Genomic DNA, 20,750 nt, shown 5'->3' with positions numbered 1-20,750 from the left:
CATTACATCAGAAAAAATCTGTTGGAATGAATCTTTTAAGTTAGGATAGTTCTTAAATATAAATAGCAGTTAAATATATTGCTGTGAATATGCAAAGATCACCTGTGAAAACCTTTAGACCTCATATTTCACACATAAGATGGTCAATCAGCAAGAAAATCAAAAACACAGTTGCTGCAGGAATAACTGCATTTACAGGCTCTGTAGGCACAGAGACCATGGGGAGCCCACGGGAGATGCTCCTGTGTTTTTCCCTTGAGATCAACCCCAGGTTCCACATACAGAGGGACTCAGGCCAACTGCAATGCATCCACAGAGATGGACCAAGGTGGTGAGAAAGCAGACTGTGAATGTGCAGTGTGCAGAGAGGGCACTAGGGGGCACAGCAGAGCTGTCTGCTGAGATCCTAAGAGAGCAGGGCAGAGAGAGCAGAATTTCCTCTGTGAACGCAGGGAATTTAACAGAGAACCACTGAGAACAATTGCAGGGAGACTCTTCTAAAGTCAAAGTAGAGCAACTCTTATAAAGAGAACATGGTGTAGACAACAAAGATGAGCCTGGAACTCAGAACGAGTCTGTTTCTGGAACCCAACTCTCGTCACTTTGTAACTGAGAATTCTTAAACAAGATTAATCACTCTCTGAGCCTGGATTTCAAATTTGTAAAATGAGGATAGCAGAATTATTCTGAGGACTGAATCAGACATTTTGAAAGAATCTATAGAGTCCTGACTGCTTTAGGAACCAAGGAAGTATTGGTTTCCTTCTCCTCTTTTCTGTTATTTAATAGTGCACAGGCTTGGATTCTTTTCCCTTTTGAGGTAGTCCCATCAAGGGGCTGTAAGTTAACGCTGGAAACAATACCTGTGGGGATGTTATGTTAGAAACAGCAGTACTAATGTGATTTTGGTTCAAGTGGTCCCACATGTCCCTCATAAGTCAACATTTTCTGCCCGAAAAGATGCTCAACATCACTCATTATCAGAGAAATGCAAATCAAAACCACTATGAGGTACCATTTCACGCCAGTCAGAACGGCTGCGATCCAAAAGTCTACAGGCAATAAATGCTGGAGAGGGTGTGGAGAAAAGGGAACCCTCTTACACTGTTGGTGGGAATGCAAACTAGTACAGCCACTATGGAGAACAGTGTGGAGATTCCTTAAAAAACTGGAAATAGAACTGCCTTATGATCCAGCAACCCCACTGCTGGGCATACACACTGAGGAAACCAGAAGGGAAAGAGACACATGTACCCCAATGTTCATCGCAGCACTGTTTATAATAGCCAGGACATGGAAGCAACCTAGATGTCCATCAGCAGATGAATGGATAAGAAAGCTATGGTACATATACACAATGGAGTATTACTCAGCCATTAAAAGAATACATTTGAATCAGTTCTAATGAGGTGGATGAAACTGGAGCCTATTATACAGAGTGAAGTAAGCCAGAAAGAAAAACACCAATACAGTATACTAACGCATGTATATGGAATTTAGAAAGATGGTAACAATAACCCTGTGTACGAGACAGCAAAAGAGACACTGATGTATAGAACAGTCTTATGGTCTCTGTGGGAGAGGGAGAGGGTGGGAAGATTTGGGAGAATGGCATTGAAACATGTAAAATATCATGTAAGAAACGAGTTGCCAGTCCAGGTTCGATGCACGATACTGGATGCTTGGGGCTAGTGCACTGGGACGACCCAGAGGGATGGTATGGGGAGGGAGGAGGGAGGAGGGTTCAGGATGGGGAACACATGTATACCTGTGGCGGATTCATTTTGATATTTGGCAAAACTAATACAATTATGTAAAGTTTAAAAATAAAATAAAATTAAAAAAAAAAAAAGAAGCAGAACTTTCCAACATAAGTCTGGCAGGTCCCCATCCTGTGAGAAGCTCTCCCAAGGCAAACAAAAGGATCTCTTAGCAAAGTCTGACTGAGAATTGCTGCAGCTATATCCCCAGAGATATTCACAATCACGGAGTAAGAACACTGAGCAATCTCGTAGCAAAGAAAAGCCAATCTTCATATAAACACATTTGACCTAGGAGTCCCCCTTCCCCTCCAGAACACCTATTAACATATATTTGAACTAATCTTGTAAAGATCCCAAATGAAAGAAAAAATCTAGTATTCCACCAGCAAAAATACCTCTCCCCATAAGTGTTTCTCTAAGAGAAGAAAACATGTCACTTTTCAGTTGAGATTCACACCATTTAAAATATAAGCTTGGAGATCTGAGGCTGTGAGTGAGCCTCTAATTACCTTGACCAAGTGGTATCCAGCCAGGACGGTGTCCACTGTCACCTCCCTGGGCACGTTCATGGGGACGATGTTCCCCATTCTCTGCACCTCGTGGATGACAGCGTTGGTGTAGGGCATGGACTCTCGAGAGGCCGTGCTCACCTTCTGTGATTGCCCGAGCACCCTGTCGATCTCAGCTTGGACTTTTTCTGGGAAATAAGAGGAGGCTGTATTATTCTAATATTCCATAATTTTCCTTAAGCCTGGTTAAGCTAAGGAATGGAATAACTAGGATCAAAATGGCTAAAGCTATAGTGAGCTCTCCAGACTGCTCCCCAGGGAGGTATGTGAGTGGGAAGTGGGCCCTGGTGTGAGACAAATCTGGTGCCAAACTCTTGCTCTACAACATTTCTGCTGAGAGTTCCTGAAGCTTGTTGAGGCTTAGTTTCGCCTGACTAGTGAGGATAAATCAACTTTCCTTTTAGGAACATTAAGATTTATAAGAACTGATTTACAGAAGCACTCTGACTTGGTCCAGGCACACACACTGATGTGCTCACCTTGGATTTCGGGGTTCAGGGCCATGAAAAGCAATCCCCAGCGCAGGGTAGTTGAAGTTGTCTCTGTTCCAGCCAAGAAGAGGTCCAGGGTGCTGCAGATGAGGTTTTCGTCATCGAAACTCGAAGTAGCACTGCCTTTGTGCTAGAAAGCATAGTGATTATTGACTTTTCAGATGATTCTAAGTTGCCACAGCACAGGGGGCTTCACCCAAGAGAGAACAGGGAAGGAAACACCCCCTCCCCCCAGGAGAAATGACTTTCCCTTTAGCCATCCCAGGATGCAGAGACTTATTACTGCAGTATCATTATCATCCTCCGGCTCAAGTGCTGGAAGCTTTTGTTAGTTTTGGTGGATGGAAATGGGTCAATTAATTTATTTTACTACCATAATTTGGGAGAATCTATTAATATCCTGGGTCTTGTGGTAAAAAATCTGCCTGCCAATGCAGGAGACATCAGAGACACTGGATTGATCCTTACGTTGGGAAGATCCCCTGGAGTAGGAAATGGTAACCTGTTCCAGTATTCTTGCCAGCAAAATACCATGGACTGTAGCCCACCATACTCTAGAAAAATTCCTTGGACTGTAGCCCACCAGACTCCTCTGCCCATGTAGCCTGGTGGGCTATATCCATGGGACCACAAGAGTTGGACAAGACTAAGCAACTGCACACACAAACACATACACACATGTTATTTCACTGGAAAAACAGCTTTCCATTCCTACATTAGCCACAGCATTCACTATGTGTACAACTTGACCAAGTTCCTAAATCACTAAACCTGTCTATAACTGGGGTGTAGCTCAGTAGTAGAGCTTGTGCTTAGCATGCACAAGGTCCTGGGTTCAAGTCCCAGCTCCTCCAGGGCTTTAATCTCAGCCCTGAACCAAGGCCCACAACTTATTTGGGCTTCCCTGGTGGCTCAGATAGTAAAGAATTTGACTGAAACGCAGGAGACTGGGGTTTGATCCCTGGGTCAGGAAGAGCCCCTAGAGAAGGAAATGGCAACCCACTCCAGTATTCTTGCCTGGAGAATTTCATGGACAGAAGAGCCTGGCAGGCTACAGTCCAGGGGATTGCAGAGTTGGACACAACTGAGTGACTAACACACACACAAACCTGTCTATATTTCAATTGCCTTTTCCATAAAATAGAAATAACAATATTCACCCATCAAGTGGCATTATGGATTATGTGAGTAGGAAATGGCATATAACAAATCCTCAACAAATGCTTTTACTGACACCAGAAACAATAAATGCATTTCACTAAAGTATAATCCTCACGCCTCCCCAGTTAAACATCTCTGATTCCAACAGCCATTCTGAATGGCATTCCAGCATCTTTACCACCTTCCTCCAGAAGCTTCAATGAGTCAGTGTTGCCCTGTGTGCCGTCCACAACTGCACACTTCATAGCAAGTGAAGTCTCCTCCTTTCAGGAGGAATCAATGCTTCTATGTTATAACAAGAAGGTGAAATAGAGGAGACAGAAAAAATGTTTCGTTCTTTCAACTCCTGGGAAGGAATAAACAATCCAATGAGTCCAAAATGCAATGGTGAACATTAACCAGGGGATCAGAGGATGAGATGGCTGGATGGCATCACTGACTTGATGGATGTGAGTCTGGGTGAACTCTGGGAGTTGGTGATGGACAGGGAGGCCTGGCATGCTGCGATTCATAGGGTTGCAAAGAGTCGGACATGACTGAGCGACTGAACTGAACTGAACTCACTATGTTAAAGGATAGACATCCAATTTTGCCTTTTTCCTGCTTTTTGCAAATAGTACTGAAAAGTGGATGACATGGGGATGAGGGAGGAAGGCAAAAGTCCCTCCCACTTGAGGCTAAACTCTGGGCATCAGACTCAATTTCACTTTTGTGTTCTGTACTGGGGAGCTTGAGAAAAGTGTAGGAGACTGGTATTGACAAGTAAGAATAAAACAATGCCTCTTTTTCCTTTGTGTACAGGTCTCTCACATATGGGTAGAGGATAGAATAGACTATTAAAGGCAGTATTTGGTCTTTCCAAAGATTTCAAGTCAAATGGGCTACCCAGGCAGAGAATCTGCCTGCAATGTAGGAGACATGGGGAGATCCCCTTGAGAATGAAATGGCTACCCTCTCCAGTATTCTTGTTTGGGAAATTTCATGAACAGAGGAGCCTGGTGGACTACAGCCCATGAGGTTACAAAGAGTTGGACATGACTTAGTGACTGAGCATGCACACAAGCCAAATACTCTTTAACCAATATCTTTATTTCTAATTGTATCATCAATTCTGAGTTAATGATATTTGTACACACTGAAATATTGCCTCTGTTTTTTCTCCCCTGTGATAGACTGAATAATGACTCACAAACATATGAATGTCCTAATCTCTGGAATGGGTGAATACTTTTTGAAAGATGGAGCTTTGCAGATATGATGAAGTTAAGGATCTTGATACGGGAGGATTATTCTAGATTATCCCAGTGTACCATTATAGTCACAAGAGTCTATAAGGGGAAGTAAGTAGAACATAAAGAGAAGATGTGAGGATGGGGGCAGAGAAGAATCTACACCAATGGTTTTGAAGTTGGAGGAAGGGGCCCTGGTTGTTTTCAGCCCCCAAGTTTGTGGTGATTTGTTACAGCAGCAATAAGAAACCAGAATCCCCCCATGTGCTCTTTAAGAACACTCCTCAGGGAAACACCCAGGTTCACTCACCTTCTCTATCTCCTGGAGGTAAGCATCAATGAAGTCTCTTGCTTCAGCAGGATTCCAGTCTTTCCTGTGGTTTTCAATCACATTAGCAACAAACATTTTCAGTTTCTCCCATTTACGAAAGAGAGTGTGGTGGGATCCCGGAAGGAAATTCATTATTCTTGGAAAGGCATTGTAGAGCTGATGGAGAAAACGACAGTCAAGTGGACAAGGGGGTGAGACAGTGTTCCCCATTCTATGTCTCTTCTTTACTTACACTTGGCCCTTGGCGTCACCCTTGACTCATCTTCTCTGCCTCAATCCTCTTCTTTCCCCTCTGGCCTCCATCAAAATATAGCCAATTTTGAACCACTTCTCACTACTCTATGCATTTTCAGTTTAGTAAAAATCACCACCATTTCTTATCTGGATTCTGTAAAGCCTCCAACACATTTCCTGATTCTCTCCTTAACCCCCTTCCCAGTCTTCCTTCTACTGAGCAGCTGGAGGGATCCTTTAAGAGTTTAATAGATTGTTTTACTGTTTATCCCTCAATATTCTGGTGACTTTTGAAGATGTTTAGACAAACTCTATACCCTTCTCCTGGCCTGGAGCTCTACATGTCCCGACTCCTCACCCTCGTGTCCCTTCCTCTGCTGTCACTCACTGCCATCTTCGCTCTCTCTTAGTCTTTCTAGTCCATCCCTAATGGTCTCTGTGATAACATCAAGGATGACAATATTTAGTCCTTTGTATTTGCTATTCTTTCAATGGCAATTGGTCTTCCTCTGGAATCTGTATAACACCAGCCTTTTATTTCATTCATCATGATAATCCTCTAAGTAGCAGCATCTCTGGAATCCTTTCTCCATTCCCTTAATTCTGCTTTATTTTTTTTCATGGCAATTGTCTCTAGCATATGAGTGTGTATTTGTGTGTGTGTGTGTGTGTGTAGAATACCACTGTCTAGCTAGCTAGCCATCTATGTTAAAAATAGATATGTATTTGATTATCTGCCCATTATGATGTATTCTCCATGTGGGTAAGATATTTTTAATAAAATTAAGTGACTTTTGGATATATTTTCTCTAATACTTTCTGGTATAAAATTGATAGCACAACATAATGGAAAGTTTCCTTGACTTACAATGAAACAGACATGGGTTTGACTATTAGCTCTGCTGCTTTCATAAATTTGGGGGACAATAATAATGATGATAATGATGGTGATGTAATCTGTCATGACATTGGGCACCAGGGTTATTTGCATGACCAAATCACACGAGATCATTAGTGCACCTAATGGAGAGTCAGGAAATGGATAGGAAAACTCAAAAGTGATGGCAATGTTATGTTTTTCAAGGGAAAAAACATAAGTGCATACATGGTTTGTCATGTAAAGTTTTGTACTTTATATGAATGTTGGAAATTTTCTTTGTCCATAGTAAATATTAAACAATATTACCCAAAAACAGTAAAATCAACAGATTGATTTCAAATAAGCTTGTGTTGAAAAAGATTAGATTTCAGCTAAAAAGGAAAGAGTGACTCCATCTCATCTGATTCTGACATCAACCCAATATTTTTTTCAAGACATGAAATGTGAACTGTTTTACCTGGCAGCACACTGATGCCTGAATACACAAGATCTCATCCAGCAGCCTCAGCAGCTCCTGGAACTGATCATCCTTGTAGTCAAACCGCTCCCCGAAGGTGATGGAGCAAATAATATTGGAAACGGCATTGTTGATTATGAAGTGAGGGTCAAAAGGCTGTCCTGGAGGCAGGAGAAGAGATGGAGCCTTCAGATAGGTTTCTTTCTCATGCCACTAAAAGTCTACTCTATATGATGTATGACATAAAGACAATAGAACCACCACCAGGACTATGACCCTAGGACCCTACAAAGTGCTGGTATTAGGACAGACATGTAGGTATTGATGAGCTTCTGGTTAGTGAAAGCATGAACCACAGTTAGTGGTTTCACAGTTAGTGAAAGCATGAACCTGCATCTGTCCTACGACTGGCTCACCGTTCTTCTCTCCTATTGCCTGGATGAGGTAGGTGACCTCTTCCTGAATGCGTTCCTCTAAGCTCTTCCTTCCCAAACCGAAGTTCCTCAGAGTTGTCAGGGTGAACCTTCTTTGCTCTTTCCATACCTGGCCATTGGACCTGACCAAGCCTGGGAAAATGAATACAATGGTATGAAAAGCAAGGCAACAAGGTCCATGGGTGATAACCTGTCAGATGGAAGGAAGGAGAAGCACTTTAAGGCACTTGAAAATTATTCAGAGAAATAATCTCTAAGCAATGGATATAATGGCTTGAATTTACTGATTGCTTGCAATGCTGGGCACATTAGCATTTTTAATGCATTATGTAATTTAGTACTCATGGAATTTCTCTGATGTAAGTATAACCGTTACTGCCAAAAAAGCCTCCCAATTTTGATGATGAGAAAAATGAGTCTCAAAGGATAAATCACACTATAAAAGGTCATAGAGTCAGTATACACCTGAACATGCATTCAAATTCAAGTCTGCCTGACTCCAAAACCCACACTTTGATTACTTGTCACATAACCATATTTAAGAATTTGCTATGCTACATATTAAGTATGAATTTATGGATTATACAAAATCAATACTCATAAGGACAAAAGACCTTAAAAAGATAAATAAATCACCCAAGAACATAAAGAAATGTGAACACTGTGCAGAAAGAATACCACAGAAAAAGGAAAAAAGAATACATCTTAATATGCCATCGTATAAAGGCATTTATTTTATAACACTGGTGAGGCCACCGTCCTCTTATTTCTTCCTTTCATCTTACACTTCAACTCCTTCTAATATCTCCCTTTGGCTTCCATCACCTTAGTGAAATGGCTCTTCTTACTGTTCAATCCAGGGTCCTTTTCAGCTTCATCTTGATGTCTCAGCAGCATGAGATGCTTTCTTCTTGAAACACTCTCTGCCAATGGAGCCCAGAACATCACACTCTCCAGATTTTTCTGCTAATTCGCTGACTTCAGAGAAATTATCATACCTTTGGTTAACTATCTTCTTTGATCTAATTTTGAAATGATGGAGCTCTTCAAGATTAGGTCTGAAGCCTCTTCTCTTCTTACCCCATCCTCCATTTCTAGGAAATCTCCACTCCAAAATTTCAAATGACATCTACTGATAGTTAACATGTGCTATTGTCTCTCAGCTTCAGGTGCTTACACAATTCCCTGCTGCTTGTCTCTCCTGGCTTCACACTCAGCATATCAATGACTGAATTCATGGTTTGCTCCATACAACTCCCCACTCAGGCCAGTCAACATCTGTCCTCCTTCACATGACCCTTCTTTCCTTTACCTACCCATTTGGGTGTCTACCTCAGCACCTCACTGTCCCTCTGTCTAGGTCATCATGTCCTATTGGATTTGCCTCCTGAGTAGCTTAAATCCATGTATCTTCACAGTCACTTTCCTGGTCTAACTCACTATGCTATCATTTCTTGCCACCTCCCTCATCCAGGCCACCACCTCCTCTAACCTCCAAGACTCCATAGTCTCTTGCTCCTTTTATTCCATTCTTGACATTGCAGCTTAGATAAGTCTCTAAAATGTACAATGTAAATATGGTGATTCCTTTCTCTACTGAAACCATTCAGGAGCCTCCATTGTTATTAGGATAAAAAACAACATCCTTAACAAGAATTTGGATGAACTGTTTCTGGCCAAACTCCCCAGCTTTATCTCCACTTAATTATCTCCATTTAATCCCTGTGTGTACTACACTGGCCCTCTTTCAATTCCTCAGTTTACTGTCCTTCCCACTTCAGAGACTTTTCATATTCTATTCCGGATTGCTTCGTCACTGGATTTCTGGATTGCTTCTTCACTTTATCAATTGTCTTTAACTTCATTAGCTTCTCCTGAGTCTCAGGACTAGATTAGATACCCATAATAGATGAACCCTGCTCTTCGTAACACTTCATAGCCTTAAATGATTTGTGTAATTGATATCGTCTTTCTTAGTCACTTGTAAGTTATAGATAACCAAGGATTTTGTCTGTTCTACTCACAGTTTTATCACTAGAGCCAGCCACTAGGTTCACATTACAGACATAGAATAAATGGACATAGAGTTAATAGATGCAATATTTCAAAGAGGAATCGAGAAACCCCCGGGGGTAAAAAAAAAGAGTGCTTTGGTAGAAGAATTGACTTTAGCTTTTCATTCAGATTTGTGAAAATCTAAGTTAATTTACCAAGTTTATTTTATGATCTTTTTAAGTATTCATGCCAAACTCTTCCATTGACAGAAAGCTCGAGATACTTTGTGAGGCACAGCTTTAATAACAGAGCACAAGGAATTAGAGGCAAGAAGGGATCACAAAGTCAGTACGAGGAAACTGATCTACATATTTTCCTAGGGGACAAGATTTGAAGATTTGAATGAGAAAATAGAAGAGAGCCTGAGAACACAGCATTGCCTTTCTTCTTCTTAAAAAAACACATCACATCACTGAGTGATGAGGATACTTATTTATCAAAACACCCAGAGTGAGTTCATGCAGGTGATGCCACTTCTCCCAAATCCCTGACATTAGAGCTGACCTGGCCAGGTTCCCTGAGGAGGTGACTTCAACAGGAAATGGGGCCACTCCATTTCCTTGAGGGGCAGAGATTCCATGAGGGGCCTGGTCCTGGGAGTGTTGGAAGCAATTTCAGAGGCCACAGGAATATCAAATATATGCTTCTTATTTTGGTCATGGAACTTACCTTTATTGTTAAAGATATGTTTCTGAAGAGGTATCATGGGGCGGTTTACAAAGTTTTGTTCCTGGTCGACAAGGGCTTCTTTGATATAGGGCAATCCAGTTATAACGATGGAATGAATTACACCAAAATCTAGCCTAATAATGTTCCCATATTTCTTCACAACCTGAAAAATAGAAGAGTCACAGTTGAGTATGTACACGTCTATGTGTCCTAGATGGAGAATGTGTGGAGCTGCGATGGGGGTGTGGGGTGGGGGGTGCAGAGGGGAGGCTTGTAATGAGTGGAATCTGTGTGTATGTGTGTGCGTCTTGGGCTGCATTTAGACGTCCACGAAATCCACTAGAGGGCACAGACATTCATTATAAAACTCATTCATATGTTCAACTTACTTGAGTGAGCTTATGTGACCTGCGAATAATGCATAAAATATAATAAAGTAAGCAAAGGTCTCTTATCCTAAGCATCTTAGAATTTAGTGAATGGAGAGAATTCAGCACATGTGACTCACCAGAGAAGTCAGAGATGTTTAGTTGAAGACTAACCTATCAAGCATGGACTTCTTAGTGCATAGTATCTGTTAAATCACAAGAGAACATCCCCTTCCTCAACAGGTTCTAGGTGATAAAAAAAAGTCACTCTGAGTCAGGGACTAGATATGGAGAAGTGAACACTAGTTCTGGAGTCATGTCAACTCTGTGATTGACAACTGAGATCTCAGAATAGTTGCTTCACTTTTCTTGGCGCCTAAGCTCCCCAGCTGTGAAAGGTAGAAAACTGTTCCTCCCTTGGAGTTTCTGTGAGGGGGAACTCCCTGACCCTTCAGTGATTAGGACTAGGCATCCACTGCCCTGGACCCAGGTATGATCCCTGCACAGGGAGCAAAATCCCACAAGCAGAACGGTGCGCTGGAAAACCCCACACTCCAGAACCCAAATGGTTTCTGTGAGGAGGAATGAGAACAATAATGTGAAATGCACTTTGTGCCCTGGGTCCTGTCAGACAGCCACTCTATAGTGTGGGGAATGAATGGCCTCTGTGTGCAAAGCGACATGCATGCACTTGCTCAAGGGGACAGATAGGACAAGAGCATATGGATGACGTGCAGAAGAAAGGCATGGATGTTCATAGACAACCACAGCTCCTGGGTGCCATGCTAACTACTTTCACCTTTTATCTCATTTCCTTCACACCACCCTACAGTACTAATGATTTTATTCAGGTTTTAGTAAGGAAAATTAGTCATGGAGAAGCAACTTAGACAATGTGACAGAGCTATTGGTGGCTGGAGGGAATATGCCAGGCATTATGTAAGATATAAGAACAGAAACATGAACTTGAGATGGTACTGGACCTTAGAGTTTCGTGGATGTGACAGCATGAAAGTGAGAATGAGAATAATGGACCAAAGAGAAAGAAAGAGAAAGGGAGAGTGTGTGGGTGTGTCACAGACACATAAGGAACCCAGGGGCTAGGATAGGTTCCTGGAAAAAATAGCTCTCACTGTGTAGAGAGATGGGATACAGGCTGGCAAGGTACTGTGAGCTGGACCAAGGATGTCTTAATGTCAAGTGAAACACTTTAGACCTTGTTTTGCTTGTATTTAGAAACCTGAATAGATGAGGTAAGGTGAGTGCCTCAGAGCTTGGATTTTGAAGTCATACAAATCCCTTTGTATTCAGCTTCCACTTGTTACTTTCTGTGTGATATTTAGTCAAGCTTTTTAAATTCCCTCTGTCTCAATTTCAAAATGTATAAAATGACAGCTATTACAATTTAGGATTCTGGTGATAGTGTTGCAATGAAAAGGGGGAAAAAAGAGGAATGAGTTTTCTTTCCCTTTCCTGAAAACAATGAAGATAAGAGAACAGTGGGCAGGCCTGAACATTCTGCGTTTTCTTACTTTGCATAGGTGTGTGCATGCATGCAAATTTGCTTCAGTCATGTTTGATTCTGTGTGACTCTATGGATTGTAGCCTGCAAGGCTCTTCTATCCATGGGATTCTCCAGGTAAGAATACTGGAGTGGAGCCCCCTCCTCAAGGGGCTCTTCCTGACCCATGGATCAAACCCATGTCTCATATCTCCTGCACTGACAGGCAGTTTCTTTATCACTAGTGAAAGGTTGTTGCTGAACCACGAAAAGACGCCAGGATTCTTGGCCTCCGGAAGAGAAGAATTCAATCCGGGGCCAGAGGCTTGATGGCTTAGAGCTTTTGTGTAATAAAGTTTTATTAAAGTGTTAAGGAGATAGAGAAAGCTTTTGCCATAGGCATCAGAAGGGGGCAGAAAGAGTGCCCCCTTGCTAATGTTAGCAGTGGAGTTATGTACTCTCCAGTGAATCAAAAGAATGTCTGGAGGTTGTAAAGACCTCAACCAGACCTACTTCCATAATTTACATTTTAAGATAATAGGATTAGCATTTGACAATAGAAAGATCCTCCAGGCCCACTCCCATAATATACTTTCTAAGATATCAGGATTAGTCAGAAGGTTTTCAGGAAGGAGAAACTGTCCTCCAGCTGGATACATTGCTTCATAATCCCTAGTACAGAGTTTAAACTGAGTTGTGTAACTGACTAAAACTAAGGAATGCAGAGGAAAAAAAAGTTTGTCCTTTTCTCCTCCTTGAGAATTCCAGACCCCTCTCTCCTTGGGGACCCCTAGACTTCTTATCAACCTGCCTAGGAAATGATTCTCGCACTAGCATCACCCAACTGCTCCTAACTGCATGTCCATAACTAAGTTTGCTTTTCTGCCTCCTAACTCAACATGTCTGTAACTAAGTTTACTTTTCTGCCCCCCTAGAAAATCCCATGGACGGAGGAGCCTGGTAGGCTGCAGTCCATGGGGTCGCTAAGAGTCGGACACGACTGAGCGACTTCACTTTCACTTTTCACTTTCATGCATTAGAGAAGGAAATGGCAACCCACTCCAGTTTCTTGCCTGGAGAATCCCAGGGACGGGGGACTCTGGTGGGCTGCTGTCTATGGTGTCACACAGAGTCGGACACGACTGAAGAGACTTAGCAGCAGCAGCAGCTCTCTGTAGGAGGCACATTTCACACCTATTTTCCCTTTGACTCTATGCTAAATACATCCTCTGTCTGGTGCTGACCCTTCCAATACTCTCTTCCTCTTGTAGTTCTTTTTTACATATCAGAAAGAAGGCCACAGGACCACCAAATTGCCAGACTCAATTACTGGGTTAGTGACCCCAGCCTATGACTGTTTTTGAAACAATACAAAAGGAAAAAAAACAAAAAACACATGTTAACACCTGTGTTTCTCATCATCAACTCATGACTGTGAACCTTTATCTTATATAAGCCCCTAGTCTCCTCAAGGAAAGATATACCCATTTGAATGCAGAGTTCCAAAGAATAGCAGGGAGAGATAAGAAAGCTTTCCTCAGTGATCAATGCAAAGAAATAGAGGAAAACAATAGAATGGGAAAGATTAGAGATCTCTTCAAGAAAATTAGAGATACCAAGAGAACATTTCATGCATAGATGGGCACAATAAAGTACATAAATGGTATGGACCTAATAGAAGCAGAAGATATCAAGAAGAGGTGGCAAGAATACACAGAAGAACTGTACAAAAAATATCTTCATGACTCAGATAATCATGATGGTGTGATCACTCACACTTACCTAGAGCCAGACATCCTGGAATGTGAAGGCAAGTGGGCCTTAGGAAGTATCACTAGGAACAAAGCTAGTGGAGATGATGGAATTCCAGTTGTGCTATTTCAAATCCTGAAAGATGATGCTGTGAGAGTGCTATACTCAATATGCCAGAATTTGGAAAATTCAGCAGTGCCCACAGGACTGGAAAAGATCAGTTTTCATTCCATTCCAAAGAAAGGCAATGCCAAAGAATGCTCAAACTACTACATAATTGAACTCATCTCAAAAGCTAGTAATGTAATGCTCCAAATTCTACAAGCCAGGCTTCAGCAATATGTGAACCATGAACTTCCAGACGTTCAAGCTGGTTTTAGAAAAGGCAGAGGAACCAGAGATCAAATTGCCAACATCCACTGGATCATCGAAAAAGCAAGAGAGTTCCAGAAAAACATCTGTTTCTGCTTTATTGACTATGCCAAAGCCTTTGACTGTGTGGATCACAATAATCTGTGGAAATTTTTTTAAGAGATGGGAATACCAGACGACCTGACCTGCCTCTTGAGAAACCTATATGCAGGTCAGGAAGCAACAGTTAGAACTGGACATGGAATAACAGACTGGTTCCAAATAGGACAAGGAGTATGTCAAGGCTGTATACTGTCACCCTGCTTATTTAACTTATTTGCAGAGTACATCATGAGAAATGCTGGGCTGGAAGAAACACAAGCTGGAATCAAGATTGCCACAGAAATATCAATAACCTCAGATATGCAGATGACACCACCCTTATGGGAGAAAGTGAAGAAGAACTAAAGAGCCTCTTGAGGAAAGTAAAAGAGAAGAGTGAAAAAGTTGGCTTAAAGCTCAACATTCAGAAAACTAATATCATGGCATCTGGTCCCATCACTTCATAGGAAATAGATGGGGATACAGTGGCTGACTTTATTTTTTGGGGGGGGCTCCAAAATCACTGCAGATGGTGATTGCAGCCATGAAACTAAAAGACACTTACTCCTTGGAAGGAAAGTTATGACCAACCTAGATAGCATATTAAAAAGCAGAGATATTACTTTGCCAACAAAGGTCTATCTAGTCAAGGCTATAGTTTTTCAGCTGAGTGCCGAAGAATTGATGCTTTTGAACTGTGGTGTTGGAGAAGACTCTTGAGAGTCCCTTGGACTGCAAGGAGGTCCAACCAGTCCATCCTAAAGGAGATCAGTCCTGGGTGTTCATTGGAAGGACTGATCTTGAAGCTGAAACTTCAATAGTTTGGCCACTTGATGTGAAGAGCTGACTTATTTAAGAAGACCCTGATGATTGGAAAGATTGAGGCCAGGAAGAGAAGGGGATGACAGAGGATGAGATGATTGGATAGCATCACCGACTCAAAAGACATGGGTTTGGGTAGACTCCAGAAGTTGGTGATGGACAGGGAGGCCTGGCATGCTGTGGTTCATGGAGTGGCAAAGAGTTGGACATGACTGAGTGACTGAACTGAAGACTCTTCATGAGGCAGAGGACAGGCACAGTTTTTGAGGCATGAACCTACTGTGTTCCCCTCTCTGTTGGCTGAGAGTTAAAGCCAACTTTCTATATCCTCCTGTCTTTCTCTTTTATTTGGCTTCAGTGAACAGAGAAAGTCAAGGTTTCGGCCCACAAAAATAGTGATCATAATACTAAAATTAATAATAAATTATTTATTGTTATTGATCTATTTGGAAGTGTATTTTAGTGAAAGGATTTGGAAGAAGTGGCCAGAGACTGGATGGATGGAGCCCATGTAGTGATCAGGCCAGACAAGTGATTCCTGGTATGCAACCAACAACTGGTTTTTCCTTGAATTTGTTACTATAAAGTTCTGAAGAATGGGAGAGGGTGATAGACATAGAAATAAGCATCGACTATGTGCTAGGCATCCTGGCAGTTAACTGATATTCATGACTTGTTTAATTCTTATGACAACCCCAGAATTTATTCTCAGCTTTCAGAAAAAGAGGCACAGAGATAAAGAGCCTAATTAATGAGCATAAAGTAGGGCTCTCTCTAGCTCCCTCTGTATGACTCATCCTTAAATGAAAGCATGGAGATATTCTCTGTTCTTCTGAGTGATGAATTCCCTAGGGTTAATGGGACACCTTACTTTTCTATCAGTTTCACATGAGTCCAGTGGGGCGTGAGTAGTGATGGTGTGTGCATCTTCTAGGTCGTGTCCTTAAAAGAAAGTTGCTTCCCATCATCTCCCATTTTCCTCTTGTCACGGCACAGTTCTCACATGTGACACTGCTGCAGGACCAGAGCAGTAAGACAGAAGTGTTGCAGTTTTCAGAAGACTTTGCGGTACATAGCAGCCTTGTTATCCTGGTCTTCCTGCCTACATCTATTTCTACTTGTGAGAGACAAATACATTTCAACCTTTTTCCACTACTGTATTTAGAAATCTTTTTGTTACAAGCAGCCTGATGTATATCCTCATAATACAATTATCTACCTTATCTATCACTTCCCCACCATAGCCAATAAGATTTCTTCATATTTCCAGAATGTTCTCTTAATAAGCCTTGCAGCTATGACAGAGAGAGTTTAGAAAATGGGGAGAAAATAAGGAAGGTTCTCATCATGCCAAACAAATAGGCCTATTTCTTCACTGTTCTGTCACTTTGTTTTCGCTCATGTCACTGTCTCCTATTCAAAAATCTCCTGTCTACTTTATTCCATAACCACTTGCATAACATGCCTTTCAAGTTCAGCCAAATTTATTTCAACATTCTTCAGAGGTTATCCCGTGGTTTCCCAATCGCAGTAAACCTACCTAATGATATTTCGTTTGGTTACCCAAAGGTGGGTTATACCACACATTACATCATACACTCTCTTGTACTATGCCTGTCATCTGGTAAGTACTTCATAAATGCCTCTTGGATAAATGAATCTTAGAATAAATCAATTATTCATTAACTATATCAAAAAAAGTCAGGTAGCCTAAGTAGAGATTGTGTGTAGGATTCAAATAGTCTTAGGTGTAAGTCCTTGTTTGATCATTATCAATTTTGAATAACTTAGGCAAATAATTTGACAGATTTCTGTCAGTTTCTTCAGCCTTAAAATGGAAACAATATCAGATGAGGCAATAAGCTATGTATGCATAGCCTGTAAGCTTTACAGCAAGCACTTAAACTGGAATACAAAGAGATATACTCAAAAACACTACAGATACATTAAAATGGGGTGCTCACAAAATGTTTAAGTGACTCAAAGTAAGAGAAAAAAAAGAGAAATAGAAGATAGAAAGCAAAGTGAAAAACAGAAATAATAAAACAGTAGACTTTAGTGTTCACACATCAAAACATACACTAAATATATATGATCTAAATTCACCAATTAAAAGAGGGTTTGGTAGAATGAAATAATAATCTACCTATAAGTTATATACAAAAATTCATTTCAAATATAATCATATAAATATGCTAAAAGTAAAAGAATGGAAAAGCATATGCTATGCAAATATTAACCAAAGGAGAGCTGTTGTGGTGATATAGGATAAGGTTCAGGCAAAGACAGTCATCAGAGATATAGAGAGACATTATGTAATAATTAAAGAGCCAATTCACCAAGATGACACAGCAATTTTAATGTCTGTGTATATGCCATAAAAGAGCTGCCAAATTCATTGGTGGCTCAGATGGTAAAGAATCTGGCCTGCGATGCAGAAGACATGTTTGATCCCTCAGTCGGGAAGATACCCTGAAAGGGGAAGGGCAACCCACTTCAGTTTTGCTGCCGGAAGAATTTCACAAACAGAGGAGCCTGGCAGACTACAGTCCGTGGGGTCACAAAGAGTCGGGCATGACTGAGCGACTAACAAATACAACACAACAACACACACACACCAGAACTGAATAAACACATTGACAAACCTGTATTTTTCAGTTGCAGATATTAGGACTCTTATAGTAATTGATAGAATTAGTAGATAAGAAATCAACAAGGGTACAGATGCACTCAAACAACACAAATATCTAATAAGGTCTACCAGACACAGAGTACAGAACACTCCTCTGAACAATAGCAGAAGACATATTGTTTCAAGTATCTATCATGGGTCATAAAACCAACCTTTACATATTTGTTCAAGGTTGAAATCACACAGTGTATGCCCTCTGCCCTAATGGACTCCAGTTGGAAATTAACAGAAAGAAAACAAGAATATTTCACAATGCTTGAAAAACAACACATTTCTTAAAAAGGGTATAGGTTTAGGACTTTAATATTCTAAATACTAATCCTATCACTTAGTAATACCAATGGGGTGTTTCTTCCAGAAACTGGTAAAGTCATCTGCATCTGAACTTTGTAATATAGGCTTGTGTTAAAACTTTTCCAGACGTTCCTAGGGAACTAGACCTATTAATTGTTGAGCACCAACTATAAGCTATGTTAACACTGAACATTCCTTTTATTTCATCATCACAACCACCTTCCACAGAGCTGCCGGTCATGAAGGTACCTGTCCTGAGAGGCAGAGAAAAAGAGATAGTATTGGGAGAGATTCTTGAGATAGTATAGGATGTTGAAGGGAATTTTAAGGAATTCAGGATGGCCACAGTTAGAGAGCCCTGAGCGGAGAAGACTATAAAGTGGAAAGAGGCTATAAGAAGGGATCTTAAGGAATATGAACTCTGGGAAGCAGCAGGAAGCACTAGAAAACCTAGGCAGAGGAATGACACTTTTAAATGAATATTTGAGAGTGATTGCTCATGGAGGAGCCTGAAGGCGGGGCTCTGTCTTGGCAGGGGTGGTTGAAGAGTGGTAAGGACGTAGGTATCACCATTCTACACATGCGAAACAGAGCCTCTAAGAGCGAAGCTTAGCATTTCCCCCTCCCCCCACCCGGGATAATAATATTAAAAAGACAAAGTGATCATGCTCTAAATATAATGTCCCAGTAATACGTACAAAGACATAACTAAATGATTTAAAATACATATTGTGTCTGTTACACTTGAGGCTCCAGTAAAAAAAAACAAAGAGACAAAGGGTCACTTGGTCAATCAAAAAGATTTAAGGGGGATGCAGAGTGGTTCTGAACCATACTCTATCCAAGGATCCCTGACATGTGAGAAAATATGCAGATGACTAAGCTCCAGTAGTCACGTACTGATGCGCTAGCTGGATGACAAAAAAGGCCGAATGCCGAAGAATTGATGTCTTTGAACCGTGGTGCTGGAGAAAACTAAACAACACCAAAGCTCCTGGCAGTATGTGAGGCTTCATTTGAGTGCTACAGTTCAATATTTACACTTTTGCCATCATCTAGATGGACCAAGAAGCTCTTTTTGTTTTGTACAATAAACCTGCACCACCACCATCCCCCCAAAGCATATCTTGTCTAGCACACTTAAATAGCAAAACAGTTAACGATATTTCATCCCTACAAAGCACCGGTTGAATCATGCCAGTTTCTGGGGAGAACAGAGAGGCAGGATGTACCCAGATGGCCACTTTAGCCTCAGAACCGCCATGTTCCCACCCTTGGTACCCAGAATGGGCCTGGTCCTGCAGGTCAGGATGTACTTGGGCCCTTTTGCCTGCTCTTACCTGCTGAGGAACCAAGATCCCTTTCCCCAACTCCAGGTGGAAGAAATTGCCTATGAAGGGCAGGCGCAGGGGCCCTGGTGGGTAGTTCTTTGGGTGCTGCCTTTTGAGGAAATCAGCAAAGAGGAGAAAGACAAAGGCCCCCAGTAGGACAGTGCCAGGACGGAGCGTGGTCCAGAGGGCAGCCACCAGGGAGCCCAGTGCCTCCAGCATGGCTGTGCTGTCTGGTTCCCCTTCAGCGATCAGAGCCAAGGAAGGTCCTCACACCTGTGAATTTATAATCTCTGCACCATGCCTTTCCTGCCCTGTGTCCAGCCCCCGCCCCATCCTTCCTGTCAGACCCTGCCCTCCCTCCCTTCCTCTTCTGTCCTTCCCTGCTCCCACCTCTACTCTTCCCTCCCCCTCTACTCAAGTGAGCCCTGCTCCTTGCTCCCCTTGGCACCCGGTCCATTTTACCCTTCCATGACCTGACTTTTCCTCTCCTCTTGCCAATTTGTTGTTCAGTCCCTAAGTCCTGTCTGAATCTTTTCCACCCCATGGAGGCAGCACATCAGGCTTCCCTGAGCCATGAGTCAGCAGTGGCCTGCTGCAGGGGCACAGGCTCTGGCAACAGCAGTGCTGGGAAGCACAGTGTATGGCATAAGTCTTCTTGCACATCACCATTAGCCCCACTATACAGCTGCCAGGCTGACAACTCACAAACTGGAGAGAAATTATACCAAAGAAGTTCTCACTCTGCTGGGAAAGTTCTAGGCCTCACATCAGACTTCCCAACCTGGGGATCAGGAAAAGACAACGAGGATCCCCAGGGAATCTGACTTTGAGGGTCAGTGGGATTTGATTACAGAATTTCCACAGGACTGGGAAAACAGACTCTTTGAGGGGAGAAAGAAAACCTTGTGTGCACCAGGACACAGGAGAAAGGAGAGGTGACCCCCTAAGAGACTGAGCCACACTTGCCTTTGTGTGTTTGGAAGTCTCTGGTGGAGGCATGAGTTGACAGTGGCCTGCTGCAGAGGCAGTGACACTGACTACAACAGTCCTGGGAGCCATGGCATGCTTGCATAAGTCCTTTTGAAGGAGGTAGCCATCATTGCCATTACCCCTACCACCTGAGGCCAAACTACAGGGAGGGAACACTGCCCCACCATCAGCAGTGATTGGATTAAGACTTACTGAGCATGGCCCTGCCCACCAGAACAAGACCCAGTTTTCCCCACAGCCAGTCCCTCCCAAAGAAGGTTCAAACTACTGCATA

The 20,750-nt window shown here is 42.1% G+C and overlaps 1 pseudogene; it reads right to left on the bottom strand.

Moving 5' to 3' along the window:
• Positions 1-373: 373 nt before the first annotated feature.
• On the bottom strand, positions 374-19,705 carry LOC102284115 (cytochrome P450 2J2-like; annotated as a pseudogene).
• Positions 19,706-20,750: the final 1,045 nt, after the last annotated feature.

Source organism: Bos mutus, chromosome 3, assembly GCF_027580195.1.
Source record: "Bos mutus isolate GX-2022 chromosome 3, NWIPB_WYAK_1.1, whole genome shotgun sequence".
Classification (NCBI taxonomy): domain Eukaryota; kingdom Metazoa; phylum Chordata; class Mammalia; order Artiodactyla; family Bovidae; genus Bos; species Bos mutus.
Note: the sequence above shows the minus strand (reverse complement) of the source record. Positions and strands in the feature narration are given on the sequence as shown.